The sequence below is a fragment of the Patella vulgata genome, chromosome 9 (assembly GCF_932274485.2).
Source record: "Patella vulgata chromosome 9, xgPatVulg1.2, whole genome shotgun sequence".
Classification (NCBI taxonomy): Eukaryota; Metazoa; Mollusca; class Gastropoda; family Patellidae; genus Patella; species Patella vulgata.
Genome location: NC_065887.2, coordinates 15,473,099 through 15,489,524, shown reverse-complemented (window position 1 = coordinate 15,489,524; position 16,426 = coordinate 15,473,099). Strand labels below are relative to the sequence as shown.

Here is a 16,426-nt window from a genome sequence, read left to right as displayed (position 1 = left end):
CGTCCCGTGTATAACTTGGCGTGTACGTAAAAGAACCCTAGACAGTTGGAATTCGATTGTTGTTCGAACAAAATTGCCCTCATATATAGTATTTTTAAGTTTAAATTCTTATAGTTTAAGAACCAATGTGTATAATGCTGTTGAAAATGGTTAGCATTTTGATTGTAGATGTTTGGTATCTTGGCAGAGCAATGTGGAATATATATCTGCAGATCATATCACATCTATGATATAAGGTAACCTTGAGTAATGTATTAATTATAAGGTCCTTCTAATTACCGTCAAAGACCGACAAGAGCGTTTTATATAAAATTTCTTAAATTTGGTGCTTAGTAGGTGTAGATCTATAGCATACCGTTCCCTGTAGGACACCTTTAGAAATGTTAAGGGCGCGGTTGACAAAAAGAAACACTCTTGTCGATTCTAGTGCCTGACCAGTTTCTTACAAACTAGTCATAATAACTCTTGACTGTTGGAATTTCTTCCAAGCAGTCAATGATGTGAACAATGAACCGTTACATGTATCGTCTATCTTGAATAAATTTGTACTTTCTCACAGACATGATGGCCTGTTAGCCCAGTAGGTCTTTAAGTGGCTCCTATGTAGTTTTGTCCACAGGTTTGTTATCCGCTTTGCTTGTGTGTAGTGCTCCCATCCTGTTCTTGCTATTTAGGACAGATGGTCAGCTGGTGGACAAAAATACTCACTTTTAACAGACGTTTACCTCTGCTGAATACTTATATCTGCTAGAGACTTCGGCGCCCCCACTCTTCTTTCATATAAATTTAAGAAACTTATTATTTCCAGTCTGTTTTTTTGTGTTAAATTGTATTAATTTGTGGATATTTTTCGAAGGGTATCAGTTGACTTAATTTGATTACAAATTTGTTGCGTTGTTTTAATATCATAGTATACTAACTAGTTTGGTTATATTTTTCAGAAATGGTAGTACTATAGTTGAAGCCAATGTGGGAATCCCCATGACGGCAGTGAGAAATGAGAGTATTAAAGTCATCGAAACACTAGAAAAATTGACGAGCTATATCTCCAGCACACCTTACCTTGACAACTATACTATGAATTATACAGACAGTTTTGATAAGTGTAAGATTATAGACATATATATATATAAATCGCTTTTCGGGCAGTTAACATATAACACTTTGTTTTTGCTATACGTATTTGATACGACATCGTTTTCGGAGTAGGAGACGTGTTCGCTCCCGGTGTCCAGATTTTCCGTTGCGGTTTCTCCTTGTCTGTGGTGCAAACCGGGAGGTCTGGTGAGGACAGTGTATAGACGTTGGGATGGGACGACAACCGAGATCCCGTGTTGGCGAGCATGTAAAAGAACTCATGGCAGTTGTCGATTTGAGATATGTGTAGACCGTAGCCACGCTGTCTGGACACCCCCCCCCCCCCACACACACACACACACACCATAATCGATGCAGAAAAGTAGGACATTAACCCCTGTTTCATTTCCTGTCGTTTTCGGAGTTTTTTTCGACCAACCAGATAAAGCGATATATTCGACCAACCAGACTGAAGATAATGCGATATTTTCGGTCAACCAGGCTGAAGATAATGAGATATCTTCGGCCAACCAGACTGAAGATAATGCGATATTTTATACATATCAGACTGAATATAACGCGATAAAACAGCAGAGAATTTAACATCTCGTTCACTCCTCTTTAAAGAGTCCCTCTGCAGTGCTGGGAATCACACGGGATATCTCGACATCGACCCCGCATAACTATTTTAAGCTCTTGGGCCGTTTCACACAAAAATACCAAAGTTTCAGGATCCATATGCTTTTGATCAATTATCTTACCTTCCCATATTATATGTTTTAGTTAAAGTTTTAATACAAGATGATTGTAATGCTGTGGGTGCAGTATGTGAAAGTTGGTTATATGAATGTACAAATAGCGCCTGTATACATAGATGCGAAGGTAAAGACTGTGGACAACATGGAGAGTGTACTGCAACTGATGAAAATCCTCTAATCTGCAGGTATATCTTTGCACAGTAACTGTGGCGTCTTATTTTTATGATGCCCTTACTATGAATATAAGCCGGGTGAGGTAGTAGTCTAACGCGTGTAGTAGTAGTAACAGTAGTAGTATTAGTAGCAGCTGCAGCAGTAGTAGTAGTAGTAGTAGTAGTAGTAGCAGTAGTAGTAGCAGCAGCAGCAGTTGTAGTAGTAGTAGTAGTAGTAGTAGTAGCAGCCGGGGTAGTAGTTAAAGTTTATACATTTTAATATTAAGGTGTTGAAGTGATAATTCATAAAGTTACTATGGTGATAAATGTGAAAACAGTAATATATAGTTTATATATTTTTAATATAAAGGTGTTGAAGTGATAATTTTTATAGTTACTATGGTGATCATTGTGAAAATAGTAATATAAAGTTTATATACTTTTATATAAAGGTGTTCCAGTGATTATTTATATAGTTACTATGGTGACTGATATGTGAAAATAGTAATATAATGTTTATATAAATTATATAGTTACTATGGTGATAAACGTGAAAATAGTAATATAATGTTTATATGCTTTTTATATAAAGGTGTTCCAGTGATGATTTATATAGTTACTGTGGTAATAAATGTGAAAATACTAATATAATGTTTATATACTTTTTATATAAAGGTGTCCCAGTGATGATTTATATAGTTACTATGGTGATATATGTGAAAATAGTAATAAAGTTTATATATTTTTTATATTAAGGTGTTCCAGTGATAAATTATATAGTTACTATGGTGATAAATGCGAAAATAGTAATATAAAGTTTATATACTTTTTATATAAAGGTGTCCCAGTGATTATTTATATAATAAACTATAACACATACTTATGGAAGAACAATTACTGATTTATTTGGGCGACGTTTCGAAGAGTATTCTCTCAACGTTTTCAAGCAAGTGCAGTAACAAATGTGTAGAGCAATTATATATAGACAAGCAATAACAACAATTCAGAAACCATGCATGACAACAACAAGATCAAAGGATTAAAAAAACAACATGATCAAAGGCAATATACATATGACGGATTATAGGGGTAAATAATTTTAATTGGACAACCAATCATGACAAATGAGAAACCATACATGATGTGATTGGCTAGGTGAGGGTACATCAAGGGAATAATAAAGGACTGATGATAGGGGTAAACATACCATTAAACCAAACAAGAGGGAAGCCATACATGTTACGAAAACATCAGAGGAGTAGTGGCTACATAGGGATTAAATGGTTAAGCCATATTTAAGTGAATTACAAAATATTAGTATTAAAATGCACACAACATAGCACAACTAATGATAGTCCAACATTCTTCCTTCCGACAGACTCACACATACATTTATTCCTAGGATAAGTACAAGAGACACTTAACTGTTTACAAAGGATAATTACATAAATGACCATAAATAAGTGGTAAATTATAAATATTGGAAAGCCACACCACAGTCCTATCCACAGGCTTCTAAGTAATTATGTCCTGCACACTCCTTCCCATTAGACACACACTTATTAAGATTAGTTCTACAAATGGATAACGAGAATAAACAAGTAATACACATGATACGCGAACTGAGTAACCTAAGCACGAATGGAAGTGTAGGCATGTACACATTAGTTGAGAATTAGTTCATCATAGGCTCTTGGGAGGAATATTCCTGTGTCGCGATTGAGGTCTGGTTTGGATCTCCTGATGTGTATTGTTTCCATGATTTTCCGCGTCTTTTCGTTGTGTTGGTTGAGGGCTAGGGTCTTAGAGGACTGGGTTTTGTGGCCTGGATTGGACTGGAGGTGCTGGGCAACTGCTGATTCTGCTGTGGGGGACCTTGAGTTATGCTGGGCGAGTCTTTTAGGTAGGGGTTGTCGAGTTTCACCAATGTATGTCATATCACACGAGCACACAACTTCATAGACACATCCTTTTAAGTGGCAGTGGAATGGTGGGGTGCAGTTTACCATTCGCTTTCAGGTGGTCTTTAAGCGTGCGTCCTTTGGAAAAAATGACTTGGATGCCTGTCGTTGCGAGTAGCCTTCGGATGTGGTACGATAACGTTCCTTGAAACGGGATGGTTATCCGTATGGGTGGTTTATCTGGCTTGGGCTGTTCAGCAACGGTTTTCTTTTTTGTTTCTTTTATGGTATTCTTGACTAACTGGGGCGGATATCCGTTCAAATTAGAGAGTATGTTTTCTATATGGGGTGAGTTCACTGGGGAGGGAGTTGTCGTCACATATATTGATGGCTCGACGGGCTAGGGTAGTTATGGTTGACTTTTTGACACTATGTGGGTGGTTCGAATCATAATGGATATACTGGTCGGTATGGGTAGGTTTTCTGTATACACTAGTGGTGAGTCCTGTGTCTGTTTTCGTAACAAGGACGTCTAAGAAGGGTAGGCACTGGTTATTTTCTTTTTCAATAGTGAACTTAATTCTATTATTCTGGTTGTTTAAATGCTGGAGAAGGGTGTCTGGATCATCATTTTGGTCAAGGATTACGAAAGTATCATCAACTTTTCGAAACCAAGCTATCGGCTGGACAGGTGATCTTGACAGGGCCACCTCTTCAAAGTTTGTCAAATGAATCTCGGTAAGCACTGGGGAAAGGGGACTTCCCATTGGTAAACCATGTGTCTGTTCATAAAAATCATCTCCCCATGCAAAGTATGTGGATTCGATGCATGCTTTGGTTAGTTCTATGATGTCCTCGACTGTTAAACTGGTTTCTAATGGAGTTTCTAAGTTGTTTAGTCTCGTCGGATTACTGTTATGGCATCTTCACGGGGGATATTGGTGAATAAGTCAATAACACCATAAGATAAGATCTGTACATCATGGGGTTGGTTTTGTAATTTGTTGCAAAAGTCTTTTGAATCTTTAATGAAGGAGTCTGCTTCTTTACCTAATGGGGACAGCAGTCTTGATAAGTGTTGTGAGGTGTTATAATAAGCTGAGTCACGGGAACAAACTAATAATCTAGCTTTGATGGGGTTTTTGTGTGTCTTGATGGTTGCCCTGGCATAAGGTGGTCTTGGATGGGAGGGTTTGAGCTTGTAGAAAAGCGAAGGTGTTAGTCGGTTCTGGGTCTTCAGGTTAGTAAGTTGAGCTGTGTGGTTGTCATTGTGGGCCTTAGTTGGGTCTTTTCTTAACTTTCTGTAGGTGATGCGGTCGGACAGTAGAAGGGAGACGGTTTCATGGTAGTCACTTTTGTCCATAATGACAGTTGATTTTCCTTTATCTGCAGCTACTATAGTGATAGTCTGGTCTTTCTTCAACTCTTTAAGGGCTGTATTTTGGGCCTGGGTTAAGTTGTGGGATGGTCGTTGAGTCTTAGACTTAGTTATGAGGTTGGTGACTTGGTGTCTAAGAAAATCGATCTTCCCGCCAGGTGCTAACTGTCTTAAGCCTCTCTCTATATTGGTGATGAATTGATCATGGTTGACTGGACGGTTCGTTGGGGTGAACTTCAGACCTCGGGACAGTAGTGTGATCTGGTCATTGGTTAGATTGCGACTGCTCAGGTTGATGACTGTTTTAGTAAGAAAATCTTCTTTGGTTGTCTTGGTTGTTGTGGGGGACGACGGGGTGGTCTTGAGGTTATTAAATTTCTTCAGATGGTTGGAGCGAGTCGTTTCTCTAAGATTTTCTAGGGACTTTAGCTGCTTGGTGCGGAACTGATGGAAGTCAGCTGGGGACATGAGGTCCTTCAGATCAGAGAGTTTATCTTCACGTAGGTTATCAACCTGAGCAGTCGCAATCTAACCGATGACCAGATCACACTACTGTCCCGAGGTCTGAAGTTCACCCCAACGAACCGTCCAGTCAACCATGATCAATTCATCACCTGACCACCTGAAAGCGAATGGTAAACTGCAACCCACCATTCCACTGCCACTTAAAAGGATGTGTCTATGAAGTTGTGTGCTCGTGTGATATGACATACATTGGTGAAACTCGACAACCCCTACCTAAAAGACTCGCCCAGCATAACTCAAGGTCCCCCACAGCAGAATCAGCAGTTGCCCAGCACCTCCAGTCCAATCCAGGCCACAAAACCCAGTCCTCTAAGACCCTAGCCCTCAACCAACACAACGAACAGACGCGGAAAATCATGGAAGCAATACACATCAGGAGATCCAAACCAGACCTCAATCGCGACACAGGAATATTCCTCCCAAGAGCCTATGATGAACTAATTCTCAACTAATGTGTACATGCCTACACTTCCATACGTGCTTAAGTTATTCAGTTTGCGTATCATGTGTATTACTTGTTTATTCTCGTTATCCATTTGTAGAACTAATCTTAATAAGTGTGTGTGTCTAATGGGAAGGAGTGTACAGGACATAATTACTTAGAAGCCTGTGGATAGGACTGTGGTGTGGCTTTCCAATATTTATAATTTACCACTTATTTATGGTCATTTATGTAATTATCCTTTGTAAACAGTTAAGTGTCTCTTGTACTTATCCTAGGAATAAATGTATGTGTGAGTCTGTCGGAAGGAAGAATGTTGGACTATCATTAGTTGTGCTATGTTGTGTGCATTTTAATACTAATATTTTGTAATTCACTTAAATATGGCTTAACCATTTAATCCCTATGTAGCCACTACTCCTCTGATGTTTTCGTAACATGTATGGCTTCCCTTTTGTTTGATTTAATGGTATGTTTACCCCTATCATCAGTCCTTTATTATTCCCTTGATGTACCCTCACCTAGCCAATCACATCATGTATGGTTTCTCATTTGTCATGATTGGTTGTCCAATTAAAATTATTTACCCCTATAATCCGTCATATGTATATTGCCTTTGATCATGTTGTTTTTTTTAATCCTTTGATCTTGTTGTTGTCATGCATGGTTTCTGAATTGTTGTTATTGCTTGTCTATATATAATTGCTCTACACATTTGTTACTGTACTTGCTTGAAAACGTTGAGAGAATACTCTTCGAAACGTCGCCCAAATAAATCAGTAATTGTTCTTCCATAAGTATGTGTTATAGTTTATTGCTCTATCCAGTTACTAAATGCCTCTAAAAGAATATTATTTATATAGTTACTATGGTGACTGATATGTGAATATAATGTTTATATACTTTTTATATAAAGGTGTTCCAGTGATAATTTATATAGTTACTATGGTGATAAATGTGAAAATAGTAATATAATGTATATATACTTTTTATATAAAGGTGTTCCAGTGATAAATTATATAGTTACCATGGTGATAAATGTGAGAATAGTAATATAACGTTTATATATATTTTATATAAAGGTGGGGGGTTGGGTGGCTGAATGGTTAGCGTATGCGCGCTGTATCATAAAGTCTGTCATTGAGTCGACTGGCGTGGTTTCGAATCCCCGGTTGTACGTGGCAAGGAGTTGGGTCGCCTGTCCAACCTCGTGGGTTTTCTCCGGGTCCTCCGGTTTCCTCCCACTGCTAAAGACCCCTACGCGCAAGCGAATTATGTAAATAAAATTAAACCATATGTTAGTCCCGAAATGACCTAGTTTGTGTCGAGTGGACGTTAAACCCCATTTCTCTCTCTCTCTTATATAAAGGTATTCCAGTGATGATTTATATAGTTACTGTGGTGATACGTGTGAAAATAGTAATATAATGTTTATATACTTTTTATATAAAGGTGTTCCAGTGATGATTTATATAGTTACTATGGTGATAAATGTGAAAATAGTAACATAAAGTGGGAAATACTTGTCAGTATCACAGCAGCTGTTGGAGTTGTTCTACTGATTATATTAACAATAGCCTTCATCTGTTACTGTCAGAGATCTGGGAAGAGTTCAGAACGGTAGGTTCTCATTGCCATCTTCATTATCCTAGTTCTCTTTTAGACTGACATGAACTAAGCCTCTTTGATTTAGGGCAAAATAGATATTAAATGAAATGGGGTTTAACGTCCCTACTGGTCTGCACCGACTGGGCTCATAACGATAGGCGTACACCATGCAGTGTGTTACGATGGACATTTTTCACTGCGGCCTACTCTTTTTTCGAATTTGAACTGTCAAGGGCTCTTTTACATATTCTCTGTTTTTGTTAGGCCCTCCATCCTGCACCACTGACAAGGGGAAATCACGCTGGAAAATCCCATGGAACATTCTGGGTCAACAGTAACACCCACTGAAACAGGGTTGTTTATACAGAAGCTTGATCACCCATAAAGCTTGAAGATGACGGATAGGTTTGAAGTGGGAACAAGTCGGCTATTTTTTAAGAATTTCATCATGTACAAATGGCATTATAAAATTGGAAAATTTCTTTTGATAGAACATATACTGGCTACCATAATTTAAATGTCGGTTAGCGGGTGTATGTTCGGACCGAAATTCGTGCATATTGTTTATTATGGATACTGTATTTTCAGGGGATACCAGAAGGATTTTGATGATGCTTCATATAATCCTGGTGACATTTCACTACAGGAATATTCACAACGACAAGAAGACAAAATAAACCGCTATGGAGAACTAAAAGATGGCGGTGTCACTAATACTGTAAGTAGTAATCTACCGTCAAATGGCAACACCTGGTAACTCACGTTTGTCTTATTTTGAGAAAACAAAGGAAAACGTAATGAATGAATATTAAACCCCAGCTTAACCATTGATTTGACTATTGAATTACCAAGTTTTTATATGGCATTCTAGTCAAATGAAGGAAGTTGCTAGATTGCGTCATGGGTGCAAACAATAAGAATATCTAGTACAACAACCGGAAGCACATACCCTAGTAACTACAAATTTGGTCCTAACTGAATTTTGAGAAAAAAAAAGCGAGTTACTAGGTTTTGACTTTTGACGGGAGTAATATTCTCAAATTTAATTAAATCGCTATGCTTAGCTAGGCCTTTTCATCAGGCGATACGTTTCAAGTCAGTAGCTTGAAGCGTATATATGGTATTAGTGTCAGTGGCCTGTGGCACGAAGTAACAGTATATTGTCGCATACATAATATATTATGTCAACGCTTGGGCGATATAATATATTATGTCAACGCTTGGAACTAGGATGGAGGTGACTAGGCATGAACTTGCAACGATAGATTTAATTGGCGCTTTGATAACCAATGAATGCTTTGGAGACATATTTTGGCGGTATTTTCCATCATGGAATCGGTAAGTTTCGATTGTTTTTTTCTTTTCTGTTTTTTCTCTCTTTTCTGTGTCCTAACCCTAACCCTAACCCTAACCCTAATCCGAAAGAAAAGTGCCCTTTTTTGAAATTCTGACATCACAGGTGCCCTTTTTCTGATAAGGATGCCCTCTTTTATTTACAGGGACACTTTCTATTGTTAAGGGGGTGGACCGGTCCCCATGGTCCAACCCCTGGATCCGCTCTGATGACGCGTACATTCCACTGAGTCTACAGGTCTAATATGCTAACACGCTTGGAGCGTCAACACAATATATTATGTCGCCCAAGCGTTGACATAATATATTATGTATGCGACAATATACTGTTATTTCGTGCCACAAGCCACTGACACTAATACCATATATACGCTTCAAGCTACTGACTTGAAACGTGCAGGGTGTTTTCATATACAAGCACTGGGTGAAAACGATGACATCTGAATCGATTAAAGACCTTCTTCTCTAAATCAGGAAAAGACATTGTTATATGTACTAACGTATGTCCTGGGACAACTAGTTATAATATAATTTGGGGTTGAAGCCGAGTAGCTATTTCCATCGGGATTTTGGAATTGCTATGTGGACAGTAGGGGGTGTTGGAATGATCGCACTGCTCTGCCATAGACGTCAAGAGCATTTGTTATTGCAGTTCCACATGCTTTAAAGTTCAAAATGTTGACGAAAATGTTGGCGAAGATATAAACACGTTTCATAATATTTCAGGTCTATCAACCGTCTGGGTATGATCATCTACATGAAGCTGACCCAAGATATCGTGGTTATCCAGATAATGATGATGGGCTAAATAGCAGCAGGACACATGCCGAGGTTACTACATTTTCATCATCCTATGAATACATAGATCCCCAAATGGACGTAAGTAGTTCATTTTGTTTTTTGATTATTACTCTGACCTAGTGCCGGGTTTCGAAATGTTTTCTTCTGGGATAATGAGTACCAGCATACATCATACAGTGTGCCCGGACCGTGGCGCTACGGTCTGCTCTTATTTCCAATTCTGTCAGGGTTTCTTTTACGTACACACCAACAAGGGACCTCGGATTTACATCCCATCCGAACGACTATACGTTGTTCCGTGTCGGGTCGTCCATCTACACCACTGACCAGGGGAACCACAACGGAAAATCGAAGACTGTGAACTACCGTAGCTCCCTCCTCGGAAATAAAAAGACTTTTGTAGTTAAAATATGGCATGCAATTCTTAATACCTTTATTTCGTCAATATATGACGTTAAACCGAATACAACAGACTACTATACATTTTGCTGATCATTTTCAGATACGGTACTAGAGCTATTTTGTTCCACTTGGGGAGGTGCGTAGCCAAGTGGTCTAATGCTTGTACTGTAGATCTGAAGATCTGTAATTTATGCCAGTCGTGTATTTGATCCCGGATTTATACACGACTAGCAACAGGGTCGCTTATCTCACCAAGTGAGTAGACTTAGACAAAATAGTGTAAAAATAGCTTAAAATATTTTATGTGTTTCTCTTTCAGTATAGAATAAAAAGACCCCAAGTCTCCATTGAGCCAGGTAGGATATGTTTGTTTTTACATTATTTTGCAACTAACAACTTATATTTATTTTATTTTATGGGCAAGTTATGCGGTATTATTATATACTAAAGTGGGGTTTGCCATGGCAGCACTTCAACACAGTATGGCAGCATAATATAAATAGCAGGTGCTTGCATTGCACATACCTGTTTCACATTATGTTAACAATAAACGGCCACGTAAAAGCTATTTTGCCACCGATAATTGATCGGACTTACCCGTTGTTGTAATTATGCATATCTCCATATCACGTTATTTACGAAGTATGAATTCACGTTGAACTAAACAGGGGACACGTTTATCGACCGACATCTTTCATCGCTGAATTTTATCGACCTTGGCTACATACGTGTCTTTAGATAATCGCTAGGAGACTTTGTCCTAAGACAAAGTATGTAGGTTACTTTCCCTTTGTTTTACCCATACCAAAGACTGGGCGTGTTTTCCTTACCTGGTCGTCCGTGCCGCAACACTGACAAAAGGAATCCTGAGACTGGGTCGGAGCTACGATCTCCTGGTTAGTGAGCTTACACCGTACTCACTGAACCAGCGTGGCCCCGGTAATATGGAGAACACGTGACGGAAGTCTGCAGTGGTATTATACAGGGGGGAGAGAGGGAGAGAGAGAGAGGGGGAGGGAGAGAGAGAGAGAATGAAAATAATAGAGGGAGAGAGAGAGAGAGAAATGGGGTTTAACGTCCACCCGACACGAATTAGGTCATTCCGGAACTAACACATGGTTCATTTATTTTACTTCAATAATTCGCTTGTGCGTAGGGGTCTTTAGCAGTGGGAGGAAACCGGAGAACCCGGAGAAAATCCACGAGGTTGGACAGGCGACCCCACTCCTTGTCACGTAGAACTGGGGAATCGAAACCCCGCCAGTTGACTCAATTACAGACCGTGTGATACAGCGCGCGCACGTGCTAACCATTCGGCCATTCAACCCTCCTATTATACACGGTGACAAATACTTGATATTACTAAAAATATTTATATACATGTAGTTTGATATAACGTACTAATAAATACAACTAATCAAATTTCATATTCATCAGTGACAAACACCAGATTCTAAATCAAGGTGTGTAAGAGGAGAACAACTAAGGAGAAGAAATTGTAGATCTGTTTGTTGGCCGGATCGATGTTAATATCCCTCATCTCTAACTGGAATCCCAATGGCCGACTGGCATCAGGTGTTCCGAAACTCTTTGTATATTTTTGTTTCACAGTGAAACGTTATTACATCAACCATCTTTAATTGTTTATTTCTAACAAATCGAAAAAAAAAAATTCCAAAATTATTCTACACAAAACCTATGGGTTTTCAAATCCACATTTATATTATTTTTTATATGAAAAGACTATTAATGAGTGTGTTAGAATCTCGAGCAAGTGAAGATGCTCGTATATCGTATTTTATATCTTTCCTAAAATATTTTTAAAGAGGGTGCTGTGTCAGAGCTAAATTTAACTACCGGTATTACAGATTTTTGGACCAGCAACTGGTCGCTCACAGCTACTCGCCTTGTTCTTGCTGTTGTTTATGGGGTGACACTCTTCCAAAAAAAACCTAAGGCTCCGCCAATTCCTGTCCGATCGACGTGATAGTTACCATGCCTGTTATTTGAACAATTCTGCATCGATTTGGTCAGTTCCTGGTCAATAGTACGATCGAACTCGTTTATTCTAGCTTGAATGTTATATAAACTATTATTGCACATTTATTCACATGATAAGCAAATAACTCGTTTATTCTAGCTTGAATGTTATATAAACTATTATTGCACATTTATTCACATGATAAGCAAATAATTAACTCTCTAGAATTTTGACTAACAAAATGAAGGGATTAGACACAATGACCGTCATATTTTTAGGTATAACTTATATTGTTTTTTATCGATTTTGATTAAAATGGAATTACATTTCCAATTGATTTATTATTCATTTGAAATATTTATAACCCGTGTTACGTATGGAACTTATGTTATTTTAATCATAATATGCCTCATTACGTATTTTGATTTGTTATTTTAATCATAATATGCCTAGTTACGTATTTTGATTTGTTTTGTTAATTTAATCATAATATGCCTCGTTACGTATTTTGATTTGTTTTTTAATCATAATATGCCTCATTGCGTATTTTGATTTGTTTTGTTATTTTAATTATTATATGCCTCATTACATATTTATATATCATTACATTTTTATTTTCTTATATAAAGTTTGTACATATTTATATACCCTCGCATTTTTATTTTTTTTTATACAAAACTTGTATAATATGTATTTGTATTATTACATGTTGATATTTATTGTACATGTAGTATTATCATCTATCATCAGTATTCTTCGGTGTACAGGAGCAAATAAAATATTTTTTATATTAACGTTGTTCTTCTTCTGTTTCTCAGCGAGTAAATGAAATGAATAAAGTGGGGTTTAATGTCCTACCGCTCCGCTCTATATCGAATTCCAACTGCCAAGGGATCTTTTACAGGATCACAGTTTTCCATCCCATCCGAACGACTAGACAGTTGACAATGGGAACCAAGCCGAAAAATCCCGATGGTATTTCGTGTCAGCCTTCTTCTCCAGTGACCGTCTGTTGACATATGGCTAAAGCACAAAAAATCGTCAGGTTGATCGAAATACAAATCGAGGGAAATCAATTATTTACATACTTATATATTTTTTAAAGCCCTAACCATTGCATTTTCTTTCTGATCACCCATTAAATGCAACCTATGCTTCCGAAGACAGCGCAAATGACCTTCATCCTTTACAGGCATTACTCCGGGTTCAATGAGTTTTTGGGTCAGTGATGCAGGACGGAGGGGCTGACAAGGAAAGCTGTCTAGTCGTTCGGATGGGACGAAAAACCGAGGTCCCGTGTACACATTGGCGTGCACGTAAAAGATCCCTTGGCAGTTGGAATTCGATATAAGAGTAGGCCGTAGTGCCGCTGTCCGGGCAAAATTTCCCTCATAGCACACTGTATGGCGTATGCCCGTCTTCATTAGCCCAGGTTTATAATTTGCTTTAATATGTGGTCATATTATGTACATACTGTTTGACACATAACAGTAAGAGTGTGTTGAATATATTACAAATTGTTGGTGAAGTATAACTTATGGAATTTAGATTGATCGGATTATCGCGATTCGCTGCAGAGCTTCCAGAAGGTTTCGGCCTCCAAATGTCTACAAATTAAAAAATTGACAACAGCTGTATTTTGTAAATATATTGAGAGGATGGTTTGTAAGGAGAAGATTTGAAAGTTACTGTGGCATCATGTAACATCGATGTCGTTTGTGATCGGAATGCCAATGTCTGGAAATGTTGAGTGTTTTTTTTTAGAAAGATGGGACGAACTGTCAAAAAAGTTGGTACACGTGGTTTTGGCGACGAATGGTTTCAAATTCGTTGAATAAATTTTATTTTCTTATTGGTAAGTAGAGACTGCATTCTTGCATTGCAACGTTTATTGTGGTGGTATCCATTTGCGAAAAAATAGCTTTTAATGGGTTTTTTCCTGTATTTTGTTTGTGACTACGGAACGCCACAGGTAGCACCTGCCAAAGACGCCAGTCTTCTATTATTTGCCTAATCACGTACTGGGCTTTCTGAAATTAAACCTTTGACAAAATGCATTATTATCAACTTGAAAATTAATTGTTTGATATTTTTTTTTAGTTTCTTCTATAGTGCTACATTTTGTGGGTTTTGTATAAGTTAAAATTATAAAGTTTACCCTATACTATTAAATTATTTTTTGTGTCTTACTTTATTTAAGACTCGGTTTGTTGTTTTTTATATTTAAAATCATTATATAATAATTATATTATTATAATTATGTGTCGTTTAAGATTTGTTTCATATAAACTTTTCATTGACATACCCATACATTTGTATTCTTTTTTTCACTGAATCGGACAAGATAATCTACGCATATAATGGTGGACGTGTTGCTTTAATATTGTATAATTTGACAGATATACACGTAAAACTAAGATCTCTTCGGAATTTAAAGCAGCATTACAAATTATGTGGCATTTACGATCAAAAATAACTTTAAAATGGCACTTTTTGCCGAATTATATGAAAAAAAATCCCAAAACATAAAAAAAATCCTATTCAATATTCAAATAAAATATGTGAATATGAGTATTGTGCATGAGTAGGGTATGCTCACTCTTCTTTCCACAACCCAAAAATATCACTATTACACAAAACCTGTTGGCACCTTTTCAAATCTACATTGTACCAACCCTTCTAGAAGACATGTAAATTCTACATCTGCGAATGAATGTGATTCATGTATGTCAGCATCTAATTAACTAGAACATCTGATATCACTTCCCATGTGAAAGTTTTGCAAATAATGCTGAATGCTTTACACATGACACATTGAAGTCTTTACCGCAAATTACCAGTACATGTACATGTATATTGATGTTTAATTATAGAATTTGTATTTGTGTTGTATTTAGAAAATTAATTGAAAAATACGCCTTTATATTATTTCTTTTTCAGAAATATAGGAAAACTTGTCGAATGAATGCCAGGAACTGAAATGTGATTAAGGATTTGTTGACTATAATATAATAACAGGTGGGTATAACAAATTGTAAATGTAGATTAAAAATTCCACTTGATGTGCATACCTGTACATTAGATGAATTGCTTGTTAAACATATATTATTTAAGAGCTATATCTGCCAATGGTCTTTCTTTGGGCCATTCTTTATCTAAATGATTATGTAGACATTAATTAACTTATCCAGACCATAATCAACTCTCGGTGGCATCGCTAGCCTGCGATATTTACTGGATTGGAACCCGGTCTGCTGATTCTGATTAAATCAAAAAATGGATTATTGAGACTATGTTTTTTATCGTACCAACTTTAGTAATGATGATCGAGGCTATACCCAAAATTCAATCGCTAAATACTCGGTTCAGGGTTGATCAATCTGACTGAAATTTTGAGCAAATTCGCTTTACATTATCTAGTTTTTAACTATTATAGTGAGAACTGCAAGCCCTTTATCTAATCTCCCATAATGTATCTTTAAGTAAATTGGGTGGCCGAAAGTTTAACGTTTGCGCATTTGACCAAAAGGTCTGTCACTGAGTAGGGCTGGGTAAAATATCGATATAAATCGATAGTATTGATTGGACGGCCCAGAAAAGCACTATCGATAGCGGTGGGTTACTATCGATTATCGCTCTTCGTCTATTTTTCTTGCGTCTGAAATGTCAATGTTTTCTTTCAGTTAATCATAATACACCGCTCACTTTAATTACTATCAAGTATCAATGTAACACATAACAAAATTGTGACTGCTTATTGAACAGCCGTTTTCATAAATTCACTCTCATTGAAACGTTACTTTAGTTTTGAAGAAATTATTGTTGAATATCGCTAAATCGGAGATACCCGGATGTGTAAATAAAGTTAGAGTTATTTCCCTTTGCAAGCTTCAGAATTCGTCTGCCATATTGATATTTTCGCGCGCACGTACGCAATGTTTTGAATCCGAACAAGTTCATTTTGGTTGGTCCCTTAACATAATTATTTACGATATTTCTTCATTCGGAACCACGTCTGCATTATTTTAATAATAAACAACATCAATTT

General features: G+C 37.3%; 1 long non-coding RNA gene across 1 annotated transcript; it reads left to right on the top strand.

The window, feature by feature from the left end:
* Positions 1–168: 168 nt before the first annotated feature.
* Positions 169–12,822, top strand: LOC126832591 (uncharacterized). Its single transcript, XR_007684784.1, has 8 exons — positions 169–236; positions 942–1,105; positions 1,861–2,020; positions 7,686–7,853; positions 8,430–8,559; positions 9,921–10,073; positions 10,717–10,753; positions 11,835–12,822. It is a non-coding gene; the product is annotated as an uncharacterized LOC126832591 (long non-coding RNA).
* The last annotated feature ends 3,604 nt before the right edge of the window (positions 12,823–16,426 follow it).